Source organism: Schistocerca americana, chromosome 1 (genome assembly GCF_021461395.2).
Source record: "Schistocerca americana isolate TAMUIC-IGC-003095 chromosome 1, iqSchAmer2.1, whole genome shotgun sequence".
Taxonomy (NCBI): domain Eukaryota; kingdom Metazoa; phylum Arthropoda; class Insecta; order Orthoptera; family Acrididae; genus Schistocerca; species Schistocerca americana.
Window position 1 is genome coordinate 174,823,298 of NC_060119.1, and position 24,684 is coordinate 174,847,981.

The following is a 24,684-nucleotide window of genomic DNA, read 5'->3' on the forward strand; positions in this document are numbered from 1 at the left end:
TAAGGAATTCTGCTACCTAGGCAGTAAAATAACCAATGACGGACGGAGCAAGGAGGACATAAAAAGGACTAGCACTGACAAAAAGAGCCTTTCTGGCCAAGAGTCTAATAGTACCAAACATAGGTCTAAATTTATGGAAGAAATTTCTGAGAATTTACATTTGGAAGAGAGCATTGTATGGTATTGAAACATGGACTGTGGGAAACCCGGAACAGAAGAGGATCCAAGCATCTGCAATGTGATGTTACAGACGAAAATTAGGTGGACTGATAAGCTAAGAAATGAGGAGGTTCTGCGAATAATCGGAGAAGAAATGACTGTGTGGAAAACATGGACAAGGAGAAGGACAGGATGTTAGGACATCTATTAAGACATCAGGGAATGACTTTCATGGTACTAGAGGGAACTGTAGAGGGAAAAAACTGCAGAGGGAGACAGAGATTGGAATACATCCGCAAATAATTGAGGATGTAGGTTGCTAGTGCTACTCTTAGATGAAGAGGAACTCGCAGTGAGCCACATCAGACCAGTCAGAAGACTGATGACTCAAAAAAAAAAAAGTCTGTATATTAAGCTTCTTGCTTGTCCTCAAGCTTTTCAGAGCAGTGTATGTAAATAATCATTTGTAAATCCAAAGCCTTTTTCTTCCTGCAGTACTGCAACGTGAAAAAGGCATTTCATTTACTGAGAAATGTTAGTTACGATAGTATATAGAGAATGACATACAATAAATTTCTGCTGTAAAAGCTATTGATACTTTAACGTGTATGTAAATCACCACCTCAGTTGTTCTTCATAAAATGGCTAGTGCGGCATAAATTACGTATTTTTGTACGTAATTTATTCAGAATGAGGCAGATTATAAATTATTCTCTCATGTTGAGTACATCATTTCCATAAGCAAGAAGAGCATGTAATTCGATGCATTGCACTCGACAATAATGTATTTTCTTGTTTTCTTCTCCTGTCGAGTGTCACTGTAAACTCAGCTCAGTTTACCGCTGCCTGCTGCAAATTCAAATGGTTCAATTGGCTCTAAGCACTATGAGGCTGAACATCTAAGGTTATCAGTCCCCTAGACTTAGAACAACTTAAACCTCACTAACCTAGAGACATCACACACATCCATGCCCGAGGCAGGGCTCCAACCTGCGACCGTAGCAGCAGCGCGGTTCCGGACTGAAGCGCCTAGAGCCGCTCTGTCACAACGGCCGGCTGCCTGCTGCCGCAGCACTTGTGTACAAGGTGTGGCTGATCGGTTTCTGGTGTACTCGTGCCGTGAGTAGTCAGTTCCCTCGAATCGGCTTTTCTTGTAACGTTTGCATGTAGTTACTGGCGATAAATCACGAGGTCAGGTGCAAACTTACGTTCTACGAAAGCGGGTTTGATAAGTGTCAATTCACTCTATAAAGTCTCGGGCACTTGTGATCATTGAAATTTGAAGAAAGATGCTTCAGTAATCTATTCTAATGTGATACCTACGTAAAGTTAACGTGTCATTGTTACACGTTATTCTACAGTCACCTGTTGTTGTTCGACGGATGCAACTGGTAGTTAAAAATAAAGCACTTTCTAAACAACTGCTGTGGTGGTGATTTACATGTATGTTATTTATCAAACATTTTAATGAAATATTCGGCATATCCAAGTTTCCTTCTGCATGCTAGTCAATCTGTGCGGAATAAATCAGAAGCAGATTATCCTCCAGTTCTAATTTTCGTAAATAATGACGTCTCTACTATTGTTAATCGTAGTCCGTGTATTATGGAAAAATGTGGGCAAACTGTCATAGTACTCACTATTCTTATCGTCCTTGCGCAGAATTTCGGCATTAGCGCAGGCGGTGCCGTCGTTTGATTTCAGGCAAATCTGGGTGCCTTCCTCTATACCTCCAAAGTGGCAGATGAAGCGTGTTCTCGAGCTGATGCATCCTTGTTGTCCGGCTGTGGGGATGTAAACCTTTTAATTGGTGGAGTGGCCACAACGACTCCTTAATAACTGAGGTTAAACTAAATTTCACGGTGCTTAGGTACAATTTGTACAGAAACCAGATGGCAGTTATAAGAGTCGAAGGACATGAAAGGGAAGCAGTGGTTGGGAAGGGAGTAAGACAGGGTTGTAGCCTCTCCCCGATGTTATTCAATCTGTATATTGAGCAAGCAGTAAAGGAAACAAAAGAAAAATTTGGAGTAGGTATTAAAATCCATGGAGAAGGAATAAAAACTTTGAGGTTCGCCGATGACATTGTAATTCTGTCAGAGACAGCAAAGGACTTGGAAGAGCAGTTGAATGGAATCGACAGTGTCTTGAAAGGAGGATATAAGATGAACATCAACAAAAGCAAAACGAGAATAATGGAATGTAGTCGAATTAAATCGGGTGATGCTGAGGGAATTAGATTAGGAAATGAGACACTTAAAGTAGTAAAGGAGTTTTGCTATTTGGGGAGCAAAATAACTGATGATGGTCGAAGTAGAAAGGATATAAAATGTAGACTGGCAACGGCAAGGAAAGCGTTTCTGAAGAAGAGAAATTTGTTAACATCGAGTATAGATTTAAGTGTCAGGAAGTCATTTCTGAAAGTATTTGTATGCAGTGTAGCCACGTATGGAAGTGAAACATGGACGATAAATAGTTTGGACAAGAAGAGAATAGAAGCTTTCGAAATGTGGTGCTACAGAAGAATGCTGAAGATTAGATGGGTAGATCACATAACTAATGAGGAAGTATTGAATAGGATTGGGGAGAAGAGAAGTTTGTGGCACAACTTGACCAGAAGAAGGGATCGGTTGGTAGGACATGTTCTGAGGCATCAAGGGATCACCAATTTAGTACTGGAGGGCAGCGTGGAGGGTAAAAGTTGTAGAGGGAGACCAAGATATGAATACACTAAGCAGATTCAGAAGGATGTAGGTTGCAGTAGGTACTGGGAGATGAAGAGGCTTGCACAGGATAGAGTAGCATGGAGAGCTGCATCATACCAGTCTCAGGACTGAAGACCATAACAACAACAACTAGGTACTAGAGGACACAGTCCTGCCCACCAACCCGATGCTGTCGTCACTGCATCAGGAATTGCCCTGTGACAGCACTTTAAGACATGTGGCCATCTTCCTGGTCTCAAGGCCGTTAGCTGTTCTTTCTAAAACGCAACTTCTTTAATTATTTATTTATCGTATCGTATAAATGACACAGCACAAATACATAGGAATAAAATGAATATCGACACATGAGATAGGTAAAATAGAAAGATAAAAGTATATAATATTAGAGCTTAGTCTACAAACAAATGAGTTGGTGTATAACTAGAAAGCCCAATTTAGATCTGTCTGTAGCTTCTAAAACGACATTTAACTCCAGTAGATAATCTCGACGTGCGCATTTGTGCACAGCTTTTTGGGAGTGGAATAGTTACATGAAATGTTCTGCACAAAGCTCCACTTACGAAAAAGTCCCCTTATATCCCATGACAACTTCTTATTCTGTTCTAATCTAGCCCTTAAGCGGTAATTGTGACATACTGGTAGAGTTCCATGTCTAAACATTTCTTCGGGTTCTCCAAAACTTTTCCTCCAGTTTCCACCTTCTGGTGAACTGTAGCACTTCTTGTTGTTTCTGCTTCCCTCATTGGTGATCGTCTTGATTTGAGCCTGTTACTTCTGAATGATAGTCGCCTTCGATCAGTAGGAAGTTGCAGGTTACTGGAAATTCTTTTGTGCTGTCTAACGAAGACACCTGTTCTTCGGAGTTCTGGTGGAGTGATTGCAGACAGTGTAGATGCCACTGAAATGGGTTGGATTTGATCGCTCTCGTCATCATCCTCATTGTCCCATTGAGATGAACGTCAGTCAGTGTGGGTTAGTAGCTACTTAACCAGACTATCGTAGTAGAGTAGATGAGGCCAAGGAAGTGGATGTAGAGAAGTCGAGCCACATATTTTCTGTGTAATTTTTCACTCGTAATGAGACTTAAGTTCAAATCCAAAAGCATTATCGTAAATGAAATGCAACGCTTAGTACTGAAAGAAGTTTTTTTTTCTTCTAACGTTAACTTACACCAACAACAGAGCTGACTTCTTGGCTGGAGAGTGCAGCTATTTATACAAACATCGAATATTTCAGAAAGCTAGTATTTAAACAGACATCGAGTATTACAGAATATACAAATATTACAAACATAAAACATTTCAGGAACCTTTGAGAAATCATAAATACCTAACATCAAGTAACTGAGGGTGGTTGAGTTAAACTGACGAACCGTCACACGCCAGCCAGCAACGCCAGCCACTCTTCCACACTACATGCAGCACAACTGGCGGCATTGCCCCCTCTGCGGGAGACAGCGATCCGCTTTTACAGTTCTCATTGGAGGCAAATATAGCACCTTAAATCTACATTTTGTCAATGTATCGCGACGTGGTCGTGTTATCACACCCTCTTCACTATGAGGAGCATCGAAGTTAGCCCCCACAGTCGAGGCTTCACTATCGTCGAGAGGGTTTTCAGTTTTCTTGAACCCCCACCCCCCTCTCCATCGCCCAGCTGCGCCTCTGGTCTGTAATAAGGCTTCACACGGAGGACATGGACGAATCTTTGCCCCTTTTACTTCTAATGGTCATAACCCTCGGCTTCATCCTCAGCTCCGACAAGCAACAAAGGATGTCATATTGCCCCACGTATCACTGTAATAACTTTCCCGATAGTCCCATTTTCCGCACAGGCGTAAACATTCGTACCAGGTCTCCCAGGCTGTATCTCACAGGCCGGTGCTTAACACTACTGCGATTTCTGCCTCTCTCCTCTGCGTATAGGGTCTGTACGCGAGCCAGCTGACTTGCTGCTTCGGTCTGGGTGATGAGGTGTTACATGTACTCACACTGAGCCTGCTTGAAATGGGAACAGTGAATTCATTGTCGTTTCAGCCTTACCATCGTGGAACTGCATAAAAAGGGGGATGCGTCTGATGTCAACAACTACCGCCTAATCTCTCGTCTGACTGCCTTATCAAAAAAAAAAAAAAAAAAAAAAAAAAGGTGATGTATCATAGAGTAGCTTCACACCTTTGTAAAAATAAAGTCTTAACAAAATGTCAGTTTGGTTTCCAGAAAGGGTTTTCAACGGAAAATGCTATATATACTTTCACTAATGAAATATTAAATGCTCTGAGTAACTGGAAGTCACCCATTGGGATTTTTTGTGATATCTCAAAGCCTTTTGATTGTGTAAATCATGGAATACTGCTAGATAAGCTCAAGTACTGTGGTATGAATGGGACAGCGCTAAAATGGTTTAAATCATACCTAACTGGAAGAGCGCAGACAGTTGAAATAAACAGTTCACATAATATGCAAAACAAAAAAAACAAAAACTGGTGATTTCTCAAACAGGGGAACAATCAAGAAAGGGGTGCCGCAAGGTTCGGTCTTGGGTCCTCTGCTGCTCTTAATATATATTTACTTGCCATTCTATATTCACGAACATGCAAAGCTGGTACTTCTTGCCGATAATACAAGTATAGCTATCACACCCAACAGACAAGAATCAACTGGTGAAATTGTAAACGATGTTTTTCAGAAAATCATTAAGTGGTTCTCGGCAAATGGGCTCTCATCAAACTTTGACAAAACACAGTATATACAGTTCCACACAGTAAATGGAATGACACCATTAATAAATATAGACTTCGATCAGAAATCGGTAACCAAGGTAGAATATTCAAAATTTCTAGGTGTATCCATTGATGAGGGGTTGAACTGGAAAAAACACGCTGAAGATCTGCTGAAACGTTTGAGTTCAGCTACTTACGCTGTTAGGGTCATTGCAAATTTTGTCGATATACATCTCAGTAAATTAGTTTACCACGTCTATTTTCGTTCTCTGTTTTCGTATGGCATCATATTCTGGGATAACTCATCATTGAGTAAAAGAGTGTTCATTGCACAAAAGCGTGTAATCAGAATAATTGCTGGAGCTCATCCAAGATCATCCCGCAGACACTTATTTAAAGAGCTAGAGATCTTCACTGTAGCCTCACAACATATATAACAGAAGGGGGTACACTATGCTGCCACAAAAGTCTTTGGTCACTTACCTAATAGCATCAAAAGTCTGACAGATAGCCATATAGCATTTAAAAGGAAATGAAAAGAATTTATTAATGGCAACTCCTTCTACTCATTAGATGAATTTTTGGATATAGTGAGTGGGTAATTTCCCCAACCCCCACAACAAAATAAAAAAATAAAAATATTAAGTGTCATGTAATATATTGTGTAATGTAATATCTTGTATAGACACCTTTTATTAACCTTACACATTCCACATCATTACGAAGTGTCGCATTCATGATCTATGGAACAAGTACTAATCTAATCTAATCTAGTCCCGCATCGATATGTTGTATGCCAGAACTACCAGAACTGTATCCCAATTGTTCTTTTCCACATCAATGTACATGGAGTGCATATCTGCCAATCTCTTACAAAGCATTCCGTGAGATCCTTCGTCTGTGGAGAGTACGCAGTCGTCGTCTTGTTGTTGACGTCGCAAAGTGAAGTTACCTCTGCCTGATATGGGGTGCTCTGTTGTTCAAAATGATATAACTTTAAAATTTCCGAAGATTTGACAGTCGACAGTGACTTTTATAACAGCATGGCAGGTGAGGTATTTTTTTTTATTACATTACAGGCTGTTACCTATAATTTAAACACACCGTCTCACACAAATTATTCAAATCAACGGCAGTCTTGTACCTACATGTCGGCAGCTTGCGGTACGAAACTGTTGTGGTTTCATCTGTCTTTTGCGATGTGTCATCTCCGTCGTTGAGGGGACGTCTACCATGTTCCGATGGAGCATCGTTACTGCCGGTGAGGACTGAAGCAATACGCCGGCCCACGTCATCCTATTTCTCGTTCCTTGGTTGGCAAGCCACAACATAGGGTCGCCTTTTCCATTCTGGTGCTACTGTTACGATCGCCATGCATGCGTGTTGGCTGTTCGTCTGATGTAACTGTCGATCTCAGTTTCCTTCACTGCGTTGCTTCTCGAACTTCTGTCACAACCGTCCGTAGTGCATTAGACCGGGGTTGACTGGAAAAGTAACGCGCTAATCCAAGCCTGTTCAAATGGTTCAAATGGCTCTAAGCACTATGGGACTTAACATCTGAGGTCATCAGTCCCCTAGACTTAGAACTACTTAAACCTAACTAACCTAAGAAGATCACACACATCCATGCCCGAGGCGGGATTCGAACCTGCGACCGTAGCAGCAGCGCGGTCCCGGACTGAAGCGCTTAGAACCGCTCGGCCACAGCGGCCGGCCCAATTCCTGTGTTGAAAGGGCGTCGGCGGTATTTCCCAGGATTTGCCACTCTGTTTCACAATGCAGTATCTCCTTGACACTGAGTTGTCCGCGGCGATTCAGCTGCTGTCGATCAGTGTGAGTAACATCGGCATGCAGCGAACCTCCCCAGATATATTATTGCGTGCCTGCTTCACCACAGGCATTATCAGTTTCTCTTCGACCAATGCGATGGCAGTAGATGACGTAGGGCCTACAACCTATCGAGAAATGGCTCTGACTTCTGAGGGACTTAAGGTCCGTCATTCCCAGGGTCTGTTTTATATTTTGGGGAAAACTATTCTTGTGCCTCGCTGTTTTGGCATCATCCCATTGTTTCTGCCACAGGAGGAAGCGGTCGTGAATTTGTTGCTTGTAGATAGTATTCCTCTTAAATTCAGTACTCAGTCCTCGTCAGGTTTTTTTTCTCGTCTGGAGGTTGACTGGATATATTCCAAATATTCCCCGTAGCACAACGCTTTAGACAGTACGAGAAGCTCCCGTCAACCGAAGAAGTAGTATGCGTTGGAACTTGTTAACTATACATTCTGGTGTTGTGAACAGACATCTGTGTGCCCAAAATCTCCCACTGTATTCCATGACAGAACTTAAGGATGGCGTTGTGATACGTTCTTAATGATTGCATTCTTAGTTTATAGTCGCAAATGGTTAGAGTAATACTTCCTTTCATCACGTTCCTAACTCTTTTCCTTGTACCTTAAACGTAAGCAATATAATTTTGTTTCTCGTACAAGAAGACGCGAAGGTAGCTAGTGACACATTTTCTATTTCTGGAACTGTTGCTTAGTTTAATAATTGTGTGTCTTTAAAGTTTCAGTTTTAACAACATATACGTGTTTTTTTTTTAGGTACAATAGATAATTTAACGCCTTGGCACTACTGATGTAATTATGTCTGTGCAACATCCTTCTTCAAGGTTACTTCTGGACCTTTATTTCACATCGTTCATCAAGTCGTCGAGATACACAGTCATCCTCCACCGCTTCGTTATCCTTCAGCATCCCTAATATCGGGTCGAATACCGGAACTCAAAAGGCGAGGCCACTTATGGGTCCTTGTAGGCAGCCTTTCGACATTACTTTTGTAACCGTCTCTCCTGGGAACGGTGGAGTTGCTCCTCTGTTTTCACAGTATTCTAAAAAACAGTTGTACAGCGCTCGAGGGCAAGTCCTTCACCATAAGTGATCGAAAGCCCTGGCGATTTTCATCATTATGGCTACAACATAGCCGGCCAGAGTGGCCGTGCAGTTCTAGGCGCTACAGTCTGGAACCGGGCGACCGCTACGGTCGCAGGTTCGAATCCTGCCTCGGGCATGGATGTGTGTGATGTCCTTAGGTTAGTTAGGTTTAATTAGTTCTACGTTCTAGGCGGCTGATGATCTCAGAAGTTAAGTCGCATAGTGCTCAGAGCCATTTTCTACAACATATTTATGCAGAGTGTTTTTTACAACTATTATCACCCCATTTACAGTGTCTTCTGTTGGCTTCTCATCCTTGAATCCATATTTTGTGGAATTCATTCCAAGAATAAGTCTCCTGTAGTCTATCGCATAGCAGCTTCTCCAGCACTTTACCTAAGGTATTGAAAGCCATATCGGTCTGCAGGATTTTGCAGTTAGGTGATCCTTAGCTTCACCCAGTGGTACCACGTATAGACAAATTCCCAAGGGCGACAAAATTGCCAACGGAATTGCAAGTTCTGTCAGACACTGGTGGAGGTTGTGAAGGATTCAGTGAACCCAATGGAGCATGCTTGCTGAGACACGCCTCCAACAACTCGGCACCACGAGCACTTTCCATCGTCGCAGTATAGGATGGCCGGTAGCCACCATTCAGCCCACTCGTATTTGCTACATCTTTGCTACATGACAATGTGCAGACAAGGCCCCATCGTAGCTTTGACACCATCATTCACGCTTTAATACAGGGAGCCTCATCCTTGTTGCTATTGTATAATCTTGACTTTTTTTTTGCTGCATTATTTGTAATGAGTCATTGTATGCTCACAGAAAAACAAGCTAAGCCAGTCTTCTGTTTATCACGTTAATTTGTTAGCTAAACATTTCTGCTCCTGCCCAGCTTCCCTAGAACAAAAGTGACAGGACCAATCTATAGCCCACCTCTCCTTACCGTTGTTTACGAATTCGGACACAACACACACTTTTTCGAAATAATCGCATTTGTTTCTTGCATATCTTTATTCTTCCTTCCTACAAAACACGTGTTATAGAATTGGCATTAATATAAAATTATGTGCAAATGAAGGGACATAGAACCTCGGCAAGGATGCAATCAGGGTCAGTTGACTTCTTTCTTTCAAGTTTCAAGATTTCTTTCCTCACCGTCACTCCCGAAAATGGAAAAAAAAGAAATGGAAATCCCATCTCAACCGTATGATTCCCTACTTTCGTTCTGCAATTCTCTGTGTTCAGCAAGTTGATTCCCTGCAGTGTCGTGTGGAAAGAGAGTGTCCATCAGCAATTGTGCAGATTGTTGTGAGTTTTCTGTCATGCTTCCTCTAGCTCAGTTTACAGTTGATTAAACGTCGGAGATGTAAAATTTTGATAGACAATCTTATATGGTGTTCCTCACGAGTCAAAATATAGTTTATGTGCAAGGAATTGGTTCCAGATCTGTGTCATGTCTGCAGCAGGCTTGCTTTGAATTTCTCATTAAGGTCTCTATATCTGCCCTGCCTGCGAGATCTTTTTTCCAGGATATGGGCTGTCTGGTAGAATTTTCTTGTCCTTCTAACTTCTGTTATCAAAAATGGTTCAAATGGCTCTGAGCACTATGGGACTTAACATCTATGGTCATCAGTCCCCTAGAACTTAGAACTAATTAAACCTAACTAACCTAAGGACATCACACAACACCCAGTCATCACGAGGCACTTCTGTTATCACTGGAGATCTTCGTTCCATGGTACTTGCGAACGCCTGCCCATTTGCCTTATGTGCAGTGTTTCATCTTTCATGGCCCCTTCCAATACAGTGACAAGTTCCTGAGCTTTTCACATTGTCATCTGCTTCCACCATGTCCAGATACCGGAAAATGCTTCTCAGATGGTTCCAAACTGTATTCCTTATATTTTATCATGTCCTTAATTTGTTTAAAGCATCGGCATCTCTGAGTCCAGTTTTGCAAGAGTCAAGTATAAAGACTACAACGTCGTGGTAACTTGTAGTGAGATCTTTTCCAAGTACGTGAGTTAGTCAGCGAAATTATCCATTGACTACCGTTTGAAGATTTCAGGGAACCTCATGAAGAGGTCAGTTTCAGTTCGGTGAAATGGCGCTGTTACATGTGGGGTTGGTACCAGATGCTCTGGAGATAAATGAGGCATGTACTTCCACTAATGCCCCTTGTGTCCAATCACTTTTGCATATCATGGTGTCTGAAGTTGTATGTCCAGAAGTACCAGCTTATCCGTTCCAGTGATTGATGGTATACGTTGCGGTCTTCTCTGGGCTACTGAAGTGTCTTCTTTGCATACAGATCACTTGTACGACGTCTGATGCTCCGCCATGAATACCTCGTTAGTGCAGTTGCCGCCACAGTATTTTCGTTGACAGCATATTCTCGAGATTTTAGAAGAAATTATGGTCCTCTCCCCCTCCCCCCTCCCCCCCCCCCTCCCCCCGCCACCAACCACTTCCTCTTTATTTTCTCCATTTATTTTGCTCCCACTGTTGTGTTCGCCTGGCTACGATTCAGCATCTCCGTTGCACGCTACAAAGACATTGTGCAGGGTGTCCCTTAGCTACGTGGTATAAACAATACAGATGCCAAATGAGCGCTATGAAGTAAGGAACTAACAGACAGAAATAAGTATTTATTTTTTTATTGACATAAAAATCATACTTTGTAATAATTAATTAATTTGCAGAAACATGCCGATAAAACAGGCTGAACCGTATTTCGCAATACAAAACTGTATAGCATTAATTTTAAGCGCAGATGCTATGAACGTCATGGTATGGCATGATAGGAATGTTTAAAACTAGTCTTAAAGGTTCGGGTGCTAAGAACCCTGACTTTGCGCGCCCTAAAGCTGAACTAAAGCAAAATGCATCTATCAGTCTTGCACAATGTATACAAACATAAAATTATTTTCTGATAAAATTCTCTCGGCCCCCCATCCGCGTCAAGTGGTTTAAACTCGACAAGCTTCCGGACGACGTATTTCGATATTTTAACGCAACGTGAAAATGTGACCTATACCGCTTCTTATATTACTTGTGCTAACAACTACATTAGCGTTGCTCACAGGCGGCTGAAGAATATTTATGAGTTGTTAGTTAACTCATTTTGGTGGAACAGCACAGTGGAGACATGATACGAAGCAGTTCGAAAATGTGCGAGTGCAGATGAAGATGTAGAAAGGTTGCTTATGATTGGCAATAGTGAGGATCAATGTAATTTTTCTTCGTTTTTGGATGAAGAAATTACTGGCCTTTAAGCATCTCTGGGCCAAGAAAATTGTTTCACCATTTTCTGCATTCACCTTCCAGGAGCGATACTGATGACTATGACGGAGAAGAGAATGGAGAGAGAGAAAATAAGAGAGAGAGAGAGCATTGAACTCCGATCTGTAACCAATTTTCGGTGGCAGGGAAAGGACAGAAATGGCCAGCACAGCAGAGAAAGGTGTACGGTACACCCTACCAACAACTTACAGAAAACACACCACTGACCGTAACTCACACCCAAATCACCAGTGGTCAGTCATGTCGGTAACAAACATTGTACATCGACAGAGTAATGGGAAAAAAAAGAAACCGACATCGTTTGTCCTATGTGCTGTCGCCCAGGACAACGTGCGTAAACGGTAAGTAAATAAGTAATACCGGATCTAGGGAGCACAGGAAGAGCATAACTGTAAACGTCTCTCTTGTAGAGCTCCCGTGGGGAAGTGTCAGTTTGGCGTACCAAATGTCCAGGGTTCAAGTCTTGGTCATCACAGTTTTCTAACTGTAGTACGTGTGAGACAGTGACATGGCACAATACGTCCCCGACGTGTAAAGTGACTGTTTAGAGGTTATAGCAATGTTCTATTGTCAGCTCACTTTCCCTTCGTTTATTAGAAAGTAGCTTATCTATAGTAGTTTCACAGAATAAACATAAACAATCGGAACAGAGGAACAATGAAACAATTACATCACACTTGATGAAATAATAAGAGCTATAATAATAATTATAATTATTACTTTTATTATTAATGCTTCCGCACATGTGACGTACTTGCTTTTTTATTCTTCTGTCCCAATTGTTTACGATTATTCTGTGAAACTACAAATGAACTCTACAGGTTTTCTACTTTCAAATAAACGAAGTGAAAGAGGACTGCCAATAGAACATTGCTATAAACACCAAACAGTCATTTTACATATCATGAACGTGTTGTACCATGTAACAGTTCCACACGTACTACACTACGCAAATTGGAATAACGAAGACTTGAGCCCACGGCTTCTGGTACGACAAACTAACGCTCTACCGACGTCCCCACGGGAACTATACACGAGAGACGTTCACAGTTATGCTCTTCCTGTGCTCCGTAGGTCCGGTATTGCTTATTTACTTACCGTTTACGCACGTTCCCCTGGGCGATATGTATATATTTTGGGTCATCAGTCTTCTGACTGGTTTGATCCGACCCCCAGGAATTCCTTTCCTATGCTAACCTCTTCATGTATTTGCTGGATGTATTCCAATCTCTGTCTTCCTCTACAGTTTTTGCCTTCTACAGCTCCCTCTAGTACCATTGAAGTCATTCTTTCATGTCTTAACAGATGTCCTATCATCCTGGCCCTTCTCCTTATCAGTGTTTCCCACATATTCCTTTCCACTCAGATTCTGCACAGAACCTCCTCATTCCTTATCAGTCCACCTAATTTTCAACATTCGTCTGTAGCACCACATGTCAAATGCTTGGATTCTCTTCTGTTCCGGTTTTCCCACAGTCCATGTTTCACTTCCCTAAAATGCTGTACTCCAGACGTACATTCTCAGAAATTTCCTCCTTCAATCAAGTCCGATATTTGATTTTATTAGACTTCTCTTGGCCAGGAATTCCCTTTTTGCCATTGCTAGTCTGTTTTTCATGTCCTCCTCGCTCCGTCCGTCACTTGTTATTTTACTGCCTGGGTAGAAGAATTCAACTTCATCTGCTTCGTGACCATCAAAAATGGTTCAAATGGCTCTGAGCACTATGGGACTCAACTTCTGAGGTCATTAGTCCCCTAGAACTTAGAACTAGTTAAACGTAACTAACCTAAGGACATCACACACATCCATGCCCGAGGCAGGATTCGAACCTGCGACCGTAGCGGTCTCGCGGTTCCAGACTGCAGCGCCAGAACCGCGCGGCCACTTCGGCCGGGACTCTTGTTATTCCCTCTTGGCTGCTGTAAGTACATATTATATACCCGACTCTTCTTATAGCTTACCCCTATTTTCCTCAAAATTTCGAACATATTTCACCATTTTACATTGTCGAACGCTTTTTCCAGGTCGACAAATCCTATGAACGTGTCTTGATTTTTTTTAGTCTTGCTTCCATTATTAACCGCAGCGTAAGAATTGCCTCTCTCGTGCCTTTACCTTTCCTAAAGCCAAACTGACCATCATCTAGCGCATCCTCAGTTTTCTTTTCCATTCTTATATATATTATTCTTGTCAGCAACTTGGATGCATGAGCTGTTATGATAATTGTGCGAGAATTCTCACACTTTTCATCTCTTGCCGTCTTCGGAATAGTGTGGATGATACGTTTCCGAAAGTCAGATGGTTTGTTGCCAGACTCATACATTCTACACACCAACGTGAATAATCGATTTCTTTTCACTTTCCCCAACGATATTAGAAATTCTGATGGAATGTTTTCTATCCCCTCTGCCTTGTTTGAAGTCCTCCAAAGCTCTGTCAAATTCTGATTCTAGTACTGGGTCCCCTATCTCTTCTAAATCGACTCCAGTTACTTCTTCTATCACATCAGACAAATCTTCCCCCTCATAGAGGCTTTCCATGTATTCTTTCCACCTATACGCTCTTTCCTCTGCATTTAACAGTAGAATTACCGTTGCACTCTTAATGTTACCACCCTTGCTTTCAATGTCACCGAAGGTTGTTTTGACTTTCCTGTACGATGAGTCTGTCCTTGCGACAATCATTTCTTTTTCGATGTCTTCACATTTTTCCTGCAGCCATTTCGTCTTAGCTTCCCTGCACTTCCTATTTATTTCATTCCTCAGCGACTTATATTTCTGTATCTTGAACTTCCTAGAAAATTTTTGTACTTCCTCCTTTCATCAATCGACTGAAGTATTTCTTCTGTTACCCATGGTTTCTTCCTAGTTACCTTCTTTGTAATGTTTTCCTTTCCAACTTCTGTTATCGCCCTTTCTAGGGATGTCCATTCCTCTTCAGATGTACTGCCTACTGAGCTATTTCTTATTGCTGTATCCACAGTCTTAGAGAACTTCAAGCGTCTCTCGTCGTTCCTTAGTACTTCTGTATCCCACTTCTTTTCATATTGATTCTTCCTGACTAACGTCTTAAGCTTCAGCCTACTCTTCACCATTTGTATGTTGTGATCCGAGTTTACATCTGCTCCTGGGTACGCCATACTATCCAGTATCTGATTTCGGAATCTCTGTCTGACCATGCTGTAATCTAACTGAAATCTTCCCGTATCACCCGGCCATTTCCAAGTATACTTCCTCCTCTTGTGATTCCTGAACAGAGTATTCGCTATTACTAGCTGAAGGTTATTACAGAACTCAATTAAGCTTTCTCGTCTCTCATTCGTTTTCCGAAGCCCAATTTCTCCTCTAACATTTTCTTCTAGTCCTTCCCCTACAACTGCGTTCCAGTCCCCAATGACTATTAGATTTTCATCTCCCTTTACATACTGTATTACTCTTTCAATGCCGGCCGCGGTGGTCTCGCGGTTCTAGGCGCGCAGTCCGGAACCGTGCGACTGCTACGGTCGCACGTTCGAATCCTGCCTCGGGCATGGATGTGTGTGATGTCCTTAGGTTAGTTAGTTTTAAGTAGTTCTAAGTTCTAGGGGACTGATAACCACAGCAGTTGAGTCCCATAGCGCTCAGAGCCATTTGAACCATTTGAACCCTTTCAATATCCTCATACACTTCCTCTGTCTCTTCATCTTCAGCCTGCGACGTCGGCATGTATACCTGAACTATCGTTGTCGGTGGTGGTTTGCTGTCGATTCTGATACGAATAACACTGTCACTGAACTGTGCACAATAACGAAATCTCTGCCCTACCTTCCTATTCATAACGAATCCTACTCCCGTTATACCATTTTCTGCTGCTGTTGATATTACCCTATACTCATATGACCAGAAATTCTTGTCTTCATTCTACTTCACTTCACTGACCGCAACTACATCTAAATTGAGCCTTCGCAGTTTCCTTTTCAGATTTTCTAGTTTCCCTACCACATTCAAGCTTCTGACATTCTACGCCCCGACTCGTAGAATGTTATTATTTCGTTGATTATTGAATCTTTTTCTCATTGTAACCTCCCCTTGGCAGTCCCCTCCCGTAGATCCGGATGTGGGACTATTCCGGAATCTTTTGCTAAGGGAATCATCATCATGACACTTAATTGCAGGCCACATGTCCCGTGGATACACATCACTTATCTTTAATGCAGTGGTTTTCATTGCCATCTGTATCCTCATGCCGTTGATCTTTGTTGATTTTCTGCCTTCAGGGGCAGTTTCCCACCCCTAGGACAAGAGAGTGCCCTGAACCTCTATCCGCTCCTCCGCCCTCTTTGACAAGACCGTTGGCAGAATGAGGGTGACTTTTTATGCCGGAAGTCTTCGGCCGCCAATGCTGATTATTAATCAAAATTTAAGCAGTGGCGGGATTCGAACCCTGGACCGAAGACGTTTTTATTTTTAATCAAAGACACTAACCCAAGATCACGGGTAATCCATCTGGTCTACATAACACGTTCTATATCCGGGTTTAGGTTCATACTCTGTCGATGTACAACATTTGGTACCATTCAGACTGTCTGGCATCTGGAGGTTTGGGTGATAGCAGAGAAAGGATTAATCAAATTTTACTGAATATGCGCTCACGGTTAACGTTAGCTTGCAGCAGATATAATATAGAAAAATTACGTGTTGATGAATTTAAAAAGAAAGAGAAGAAACATAAACAAAGAAAACTGGGAAATCTTACACATATACATCTACATATAGATAGTATGGAAACACTGTAAACCACATTGTACCACATATCAGAGCTTCATCCCATTACGGCAGCGTATGATGGAGCTCCACAAGAACGATTACTTAATTGTCTCTGTCCTCGCTGTAATAAGTTTGATCATGTCTTCGCTGTCCCTGTATGAAAGATACGTAGGGAGTTGTAATGTATTCCTAGATTCCTCACCTAATATTAGTTTTTGAAACTTGAATGTTAACAACGGTCTGCAAATTGCACTGAGCACACCGGTGTTTATGCTCGTAATTTCATGTGAAAGATTTGCAAGTGAAAACTTTCGCATACTGTCATCAAATTTTAAGTAACTTAAAACCTTGTCTTTAATTATTGATGGTAACAGATCATGCCTCTTTTTGTAAAAGTGTGTTAGAACGATTGAGCAAGAGTGAAAGAGGAATACATCGTCAATGTTGCGTACATAGTTCCTCATAGTCAGCGCGTACACAACTTTCCCACTATAGCACGCCCCGCTAACCACAACAGCGCAGGCGCAGCGCTCGTCCGTCTCCGCACTACGAGATGGCGCTGCCTTAGAGACGGACCAAATTCTGCTTCCGCCGATCCGCGTATTGATATGTAACGCACCCAATGAGATTGCTGCTAACATAGAACCTTTTCTTCTCGCGGATCACACTCGCGCAGTGATACCTGAACGCGCGAGGTATTATAACGAGTGTACAGACCTCCGATTAGTCAGTCTGCATTAGTCTGCATTTGTCTGTAGTCAAGTTTCAGTCTGCACCTAATAAGATTATCATATTCCTGTTCATAGCCATGAAGAGAAACGAATAGACACTTTGTCAAGTATCAGAGATATGTGAGAATAAGATTAACGTACCAAGACCAAAGGAACTTCAGATTGTCAATTGTAAACAGCATCCAGAATCAAGTTACGTAATATCTATGATTTTTATTATTTTTATAAATGTGTGTGAAAATTAATCAAGTTCTGTTTAAAGTTGGTCACTGTCAATCTGCTACTCTAAGCGTGCAAGTGGCATTTCTATCGTCTGACCTAACGGCAGAAGATAAACACACCACGATAAGACCACGAGACATATTGCTGACACTCGCCTACTTCGTTAGAGCGACAAGTCAAATAATCTGATGGTGTGTGTACCGAAGGTCTTACAGTACGCACACCACAGTCAAGCATCGAGGTGTAACGGGCCGACGCAACACCGAACAAAAATCATACTGCCGAGCCGAAATTCATCCATGGGAGCTGGCAGGAAAACGGAGAAAAGGAAGTGAGAGAGCATCAAAGAAATCATCATGTAATTTAAAATAATGAAATACGGGCTATATCGTGAAAAGTATCTTGGTCCAAATTAAGTGAAAAAATGGGATTTCCCGGGATGTACGGGATAGTGGGCAACCCTAGTTGCAAAGCTAATAACGTTTTCAATGAAAATTTTCACTGCTCAAGAAACAAATGTTCACTCGCAGCAGTTACCTTCACTCACTCATTGTGCCAAGATTCAAAAATGTTACTCAGGCTCCAAAACTGTATCTTAACCAAATGCTGAACCACAACACACATTTCATGGCTCCTACGTAAGTATAGCCATGAATAAATTTCAACAAACGAAGTTTATTTGCCTTTTTCTCTTTGCGACTTTTTGCAAAGATACTTTGATGATGGCATTACATGTAGTTCGATTCATTATTGCTTTGTCCCCGTTATTTCAGTCAGAAAGTACGTCTTTAACACAATCCTACAAATGTTTTACAACTGTACACCTTACAGTGTGTTTAGAAAAAAATACTGCAACTGTATTTCTGCTCTTCATGCAGATTTTAGAACACGCGTCTCTCTAGTGACTTCGTGGAGAAAAGACTGAAATGCCCCCGATTAGCAACTAAAATTCTTTCGTATATGTTATGTGCTTTCCACTCTTGATTGGATATTTTTACGTTGCTTAGCTTTGAAAGAAAAGTAAACATCAGAAACATCTGAACTCACTCTCTCCTCACTGGACGGACTCCTTGTAGTCTGTAACACTTTTCAACGACCGCCTGTAACTCTGCTTCCTCCACGAAATTTTTACTGTACTTTTATGTATTTACGGAGTTTATGTTCCTGTTTCAGTAATCAGAATACTTGGTGAACACCATTACGTCAAAGTGACAGAGAAAGCGAAAAATAACACAGAACAGTGCCACACTCAAAGCTTTCATCTCTATCTGGAACTACCGACCTACGACTTCGCGTACGCAGTATACTGCATTGTCAAATGTGACCGTCTCAGAGGAAAACCGTTGAAGTATTTGATACCCTTTTTCAGTGTAGCACCAAATAATGAGTGTTATTCAATTTGTAATCTATCTTTTAAGGGCTTCGGTACTGTCATTTGGTTTCTGAGCAAATAGTTAATGTTTCTGTGTGAAAAGGATGGTGTTAGCACAACAAAAGTCATGTAAGAGACAGACAAGTATTCAAATTAGTAACAAGTAATTCTTGAAATATTTTGTCTTGTTAATGATTTACACGAAAATATCAAGTAATTTGTTGCAAGAAGACTGTTACAAAATCGTCTGTCTATCATAAAATTAATCTTAACTAATTTTTCAACAGTTTAATAATACAAGCAATGTTAGAAACTTATTAATATTATTGTCTCAGACGGATCTCATTATTGTCTCAGATCTTAGCATTGTAATAATTGACACAATTGTATGGAATGAGGCATGAGAGTAAACAGAAAAGTGTCTGATTTGATACTTAAAACATCTGTAGATGACTTAATATGATTTAATTTTAAAAATCGTAGTAGAACTACTCGTTTGGTGGAAGTGCATCGAAGCATAAACACCAGGCATTGTTAGATGCAAGTGTTTGATTAAATATTGCGTGATTTAAAGATGGCAAGTAATTACGAGTAACATTTGAAGCGGAATATTGTCGTGCCAAAAATACGCCCTAGCTGCCGGTCTCAGGCAAGCTTATGACACTGCTGCAACATGTGTTAAAATACACATGCAAAACAAAAAAGAATAGATATTAACGTAAAATGTATTTCTTTGCACCATTTTACTTAGAATATCGCCAGGACTGAATTTATTCCTCCTGCTTGTAAGCTTTGGACCATGTACTATACAGATGCAGGGGAATCCTCAGAAATTTACACAGGAAACAGGGAAGTGATTACTTGAATGAGGATGCGAGGCACAAGCTTACAACACGCTGTGGGTATCCGGGATGGATGCAATGATCATTCTACCAATACTGTTGAATCCGCACCTCCAGATTTATGTTTTCCGTGATTACTCTAAATCGCTAAGACAAATGGTTCCTCTGAAAGGGCACGACCTATTCCTTCCTCATTCTTGAGACAATTCGGGCTTGTGTGCCATCTCTAATGATCTAGCTCTTAGTGGAACGTTGGACCCTAAACTTCCTTCCTTCCTTGTTTTAAGCAGAGACGGTTCATGCTTGTGGCACATGCTATGGCCCCGCGCTGTCAGTAGGCATACAGTCGCATTGCCTACTTTTCAGTGCGAAATTAACCGATCGCAGACTTCAATAGAGTTCAGTAATTTTGTTCATTGCGTTCTTATGATTGTTCAGTGCTTTTAAAGCACTGATTTGTAAGATGGCAAGAACTATGTCCCTTACATGCAAGTCATTAAAGATCACCTAACTCACGTTGAGCGAACAGTAGGGCTGAACAAAAATGACTGACAAGGCACAATGCATCTTGTAGAGGGTATGGTATGGACTTATTGGAGTAATTAATGTCGGGTGATGGTTTTAAAATAATTCACACGACATGAAAATTTTGTGGAAACGCGTCGATTTACTGGAGGCTAGTTTACCCCAGGGAAGTATTTAGAGTTGAGCATGGCCGGCTGGGGAACGGCGAAGGGAAGCGACAATAGGCAGCGTAGGGCGGCTCAGGCTCTGAGAAAGCAGTAACGGGGCGCGGCCTCCAGCTGCCTTAAGATGAGTGACAGTGAGTGGGTGGTTGACCCCATGCTGGTGTACCGGGAAGCAGACGGAGAACTTGTACGCCTGTTGATAAATGTCCGTCATCCCGTTTTCAGTGAAACGTGCGAGTAAGCTGGGCAAAGCTACAGTGGAGCGGTCAACAGAGGCCAAAATATGCGTGTTCGTGACTATAGCAACTTCACGCTGAATTCACGGTCCGCAGAGTCTGAAGTAAATCAGGTGAAGAGCGACAGAATGAAATACGCCGGCCTCCGATGGGAACATAGGACCAAGGAATTTGAAGTACTCTCCTGGAGTCAGAATTCCGGAAAAATTGGTGTTTTGTGCAGACGCTAACCTTGATGGGTGGCCTGGGAGGAGCTAAATAGCAGAAGTTGAGAGGAAGGGAAATTTTGGGGGAATTTGTTCACTTCCCAGAGCAGGCATTGGTCGGTGCTGGGAAGCGACGCCTAATTAACGCGACTTGCGCTGCAATTGGCGTAAGGGATTTTGCTGGTGGGGAAACCGTGGCGAAGAGCGGACTGGGAGAAGTCCCAGTAGTGGTCTTCCGTTCCGAGCTTGCCTAGAGTGCGGACGTGGCGTTCTTTACTCAGCTTGCTTGAGAAAGAGTGAGCATCTCTGCAGTTTAGGACTTAGCAAATGGAACGATTGAGCTTGTAGACAGGAAGTTTTGGTTCAGCTACGTACTGAGCAAGATAGCTAGGAGTGAATAGACGAGCGCAGCCTTGCAGCACCACGAGGCCGGCCGACGTCCACACAACGACGCCGCTCCGCCACGCTGAATTCGGTGATATTGCGCCCGCTCCGGCCACTGACTAATTTGTTGGATCACGTCGGTAAAGTTTCCACGAGGCTTTCATGGGTCGTGTATTGTAGAATTCTTCTCGCACTTCGCATTACGCCTGGGTCAGTCGATAGGAATTACTTTTGATTTATCGCGCTTTACTCCACGCAAACGCAACTTATTACCACTGCCTGTTAGGAGAATCATGTAATGTGATGATTGAAGGTCGTGAGTTAAAATAAATCTGTGCTAATCGACTGCATCTGTTTTCAATCAAGTAATTGAAATCCCAAGTCACTTTCTTAATTAATTTTATGTTCAGCATTTGCATCTGGTGTTCAATAACTGAATATAACATAAATGTGCACCCCTTTTAATTAAAAGGGATCAATTCTGAAGCAATTAATGTCAACACTGCCACCGTAGTTCAATCAGGAGTCACAGGGCCTTATTACTTTCTTTGCGTTATCCGACATTGCGGCAGTTTTGCACTCTCTGTTGATCTGTTAGTCAATTATCTGGGGTGAACACACACCAAAACCAGATAAGTGAAGGGTGGGGTGTTACAATATTTACAGGAGCTGATGTAATATTGTGTGCATTTTCGAAGAATACACTCGATATAATTCTACGAGGGTCACTCCAAAAGAAATCCACACAATTTTTGTAAAAATACAGTTTTCATTCTGCATGTTTTACAGTGTGTAGCTACATCCCTCCTGCTTGTTTTCAAACTTAGTTCAAACTGTTCCCGTGAGTGGCGCCGTCACAGCATGTCTTCAAGATGGTTGCTACACTTGACGTTCGTCAGAAGCAACGTGCTGTCATAGAATTCCTTTGCTGTGAAAACGAGACAGTGGGAAACATACAAAAGAGGTTGTAAAAAGGTGTATGAAAATGCTGCTGTCGATCGAAAAACAGTTAGTCCGTGGGCAAGCAGTTCACGTGATGAAAGCAGGCACGGCAATATTGAGGACTGTCCTCTCAGCGACAGGCCTCGTGCTGCAGACACTCCAGACAATGTGCAGAGAGTTAACGAATTGCTGACTGTTGACAGACGCATCACAGTGAACGAATTGTCACGCTACGTTGGGATAGTGGAAGGAAGTGTGTTGCAGAATAATGAAAGTGTTGGCGTTAAAAAAGGTTTGTACCAGGTGAGTTCCCAGGATGTTGACAGTGGCTCACAAAGAAACAAGAGAAACGGTATGCAGCGAACTTTTGGAACAGCACGAGAATGGTGGAGATGAATTTCTTGGAAGAACTGTGACAGGTGATGAAACATGGCTCCATTATTTTTCACCAGAAACGAAAAGGAAATCAATGGAGTGACATCATGCAAATTCACCCAAGGAAAAAATTCAAAACCACACCTTCTGCTGGAAAAGTTGTGGCTACGGTGTTTTTCGATTCCGAAGGACTCTTGCTTGTGGACATCATGCCAAGTGGAACCACCATAAATTCTGATGCATATGTGACGACACTGAAGAAACTTCAAGCTCGACTGAGTCGTGTTCGACCACAGCGGCAAAAGCAGGATGTTTTGCTGTTGCGTGACAATGAACGGCCACATGTCAGTCAAAAAACCATGGAAGCGATCACATAACACTGATGGACAACACTGAAACACCCGCCTTACAGTCCTGACCTGGCTCCATGTGACTATCATTTCTTTGGAAAACTGAGAGACTCTCTTCGTGGAAAAAGGTTGATGACTCCCTTGTGCATGCTGAAAAACAGTGGCTCCAATAGGTTGGTCCAGAATTTTACCGTGCGGGTATACAGGCACTGGCGTAAGGCAGTTGAGAGGGATGGAAATTATGTGGAGAAATGAAAATATTGTTCCTGAAAGATGTATCTACACACTGTAAAACTTTCAAATATGTAGAATAAAAGATGGATTTTAAAAAAATGGTGTACATTTCTTTTGGAGTGACCCTGGTATTTTATGAAATCATATTTCAGATATTACCAATCGGCACAAGAGTTTTATTTACATGTGTTCTGTTTTGCTGTGATCTACTGTGTGTTATTATGAACTTGAGCTCCCATATTATCGGTGGAGATTATGGAAGCCGGTAGGTGTGATGTACATGTATCTACAACCAGATGATTACATATTCAGAAAAATTGTGTTATTTAATCAAGAGAAAGAGCTTCACAAACTGAGCAAGTCAAAAACGCGTTTAGCCACCTCTGCAAGCAGTTAGTCGGCTTGGCAATGATTCATGGAGTTTGAATGTCCTCCTGAGAGATATTGTGCCAAATTATGCCCAACTGCCGCGTTGGATCGTCAAAATCCTGGGATTGTTGGAGGGACCTGCCAATAATGGTTCAAATGTTCTCAATTGGGGAGAGATCCGGCGACGTTGCTGGCCAATGTAAGGTTTGGCAACTACGAAGACAAGCAACAGGATCTCTCGCGGTGTGCGGGCGGAAATTATCTTGCGGAAAGGTAAGAATGGGTTGCCACGAAGGACAACGAAACGGGGCGTGCAATATCGTCGACTTAGTGCTGTGCTGTATGGATGCCGCAAGAGACAACCAGAGACGTCCTGCTATGAGAAGTAACGGCACCGCTGATCATCAGTCTTGGTTGCCGTATGGCGAGCGGCAGCCAGTTTGGTACCCGGTCTCTGCATAGGGAGTCTCCAGACACGTCTTCGATGTTTATCAAGGCTCAGTTCGAAGCGGAGTTCATCGTCGGAGAAACTTTTACTCCAGTCAATGAGATTCCAGGTCGGAGAGGTGTGTCGAGACGGCCCGGAGAGTGGTGGGATAACAACCTGATTGTCGCCCGTCATGCACCCCGACAACCTGGACTGGTGGTCTGAGGTGTCGTTTCTTTTCATAGAGGACATCTTTGGCTATCGTTAGCAGTACCCTTGCGGAACAGCAGTATGTTGACGATATTCGACGCCCTGTTTTGTTTTCGTTCATTGCAAGCCATCCTGGCCTTACATTTCAGCATAATGCCCGTCGGCATAAGGCGACAGTTTCTACCGCTTGCCTTCCTTCATGCGTGCCAAACTCTAAATGGCCAGCAGCGTCGCTCAATCTCCCCAGTCGAGAACGTTTGCAGCATTACGGGCAGAGGTCTCCAATAATATTGGAATTTTGACGGTCTAAAGCGCCAATTGGGCGGAATTTGGCACCATATACCTCAGGAGGGCATACAACAGCTCTATCAACCAATGCCAAGCCGAATAACTGATTGCTTAATGGCCAGAAGTGGACCAACGCGTTATTGACTTGCTCAATTTGTGAAGCTTTTTTTCTTGAAGAAATCATCAACTTTTTTCTGAAATTGTATATG

At 42.3% G+C, this 24,684-nt stretch overlaps 1 protein-coding gene across 1 annotated transcript in view; it reads right to left on the reverse strand.

Moving 5' to 3' along the window:
- LOC124625401 (coagulation factor IX-like) overlaps positions 1–24,684 on the reverse strand; it is a 233,459-nt gene that overhangs the window by 200,617 nt on the left and 8,158 nt on the right. Inside the window, exon 2 of the mRNA XM_047149168.1 lies at positions 1,800–1,943. The gene's annotated coding sequence lies outside the window, so the exon portion shown is untranslated. The remainder of the gene's footprint in view (positions 1–1,799; positions 1,944–24,684) is intronic.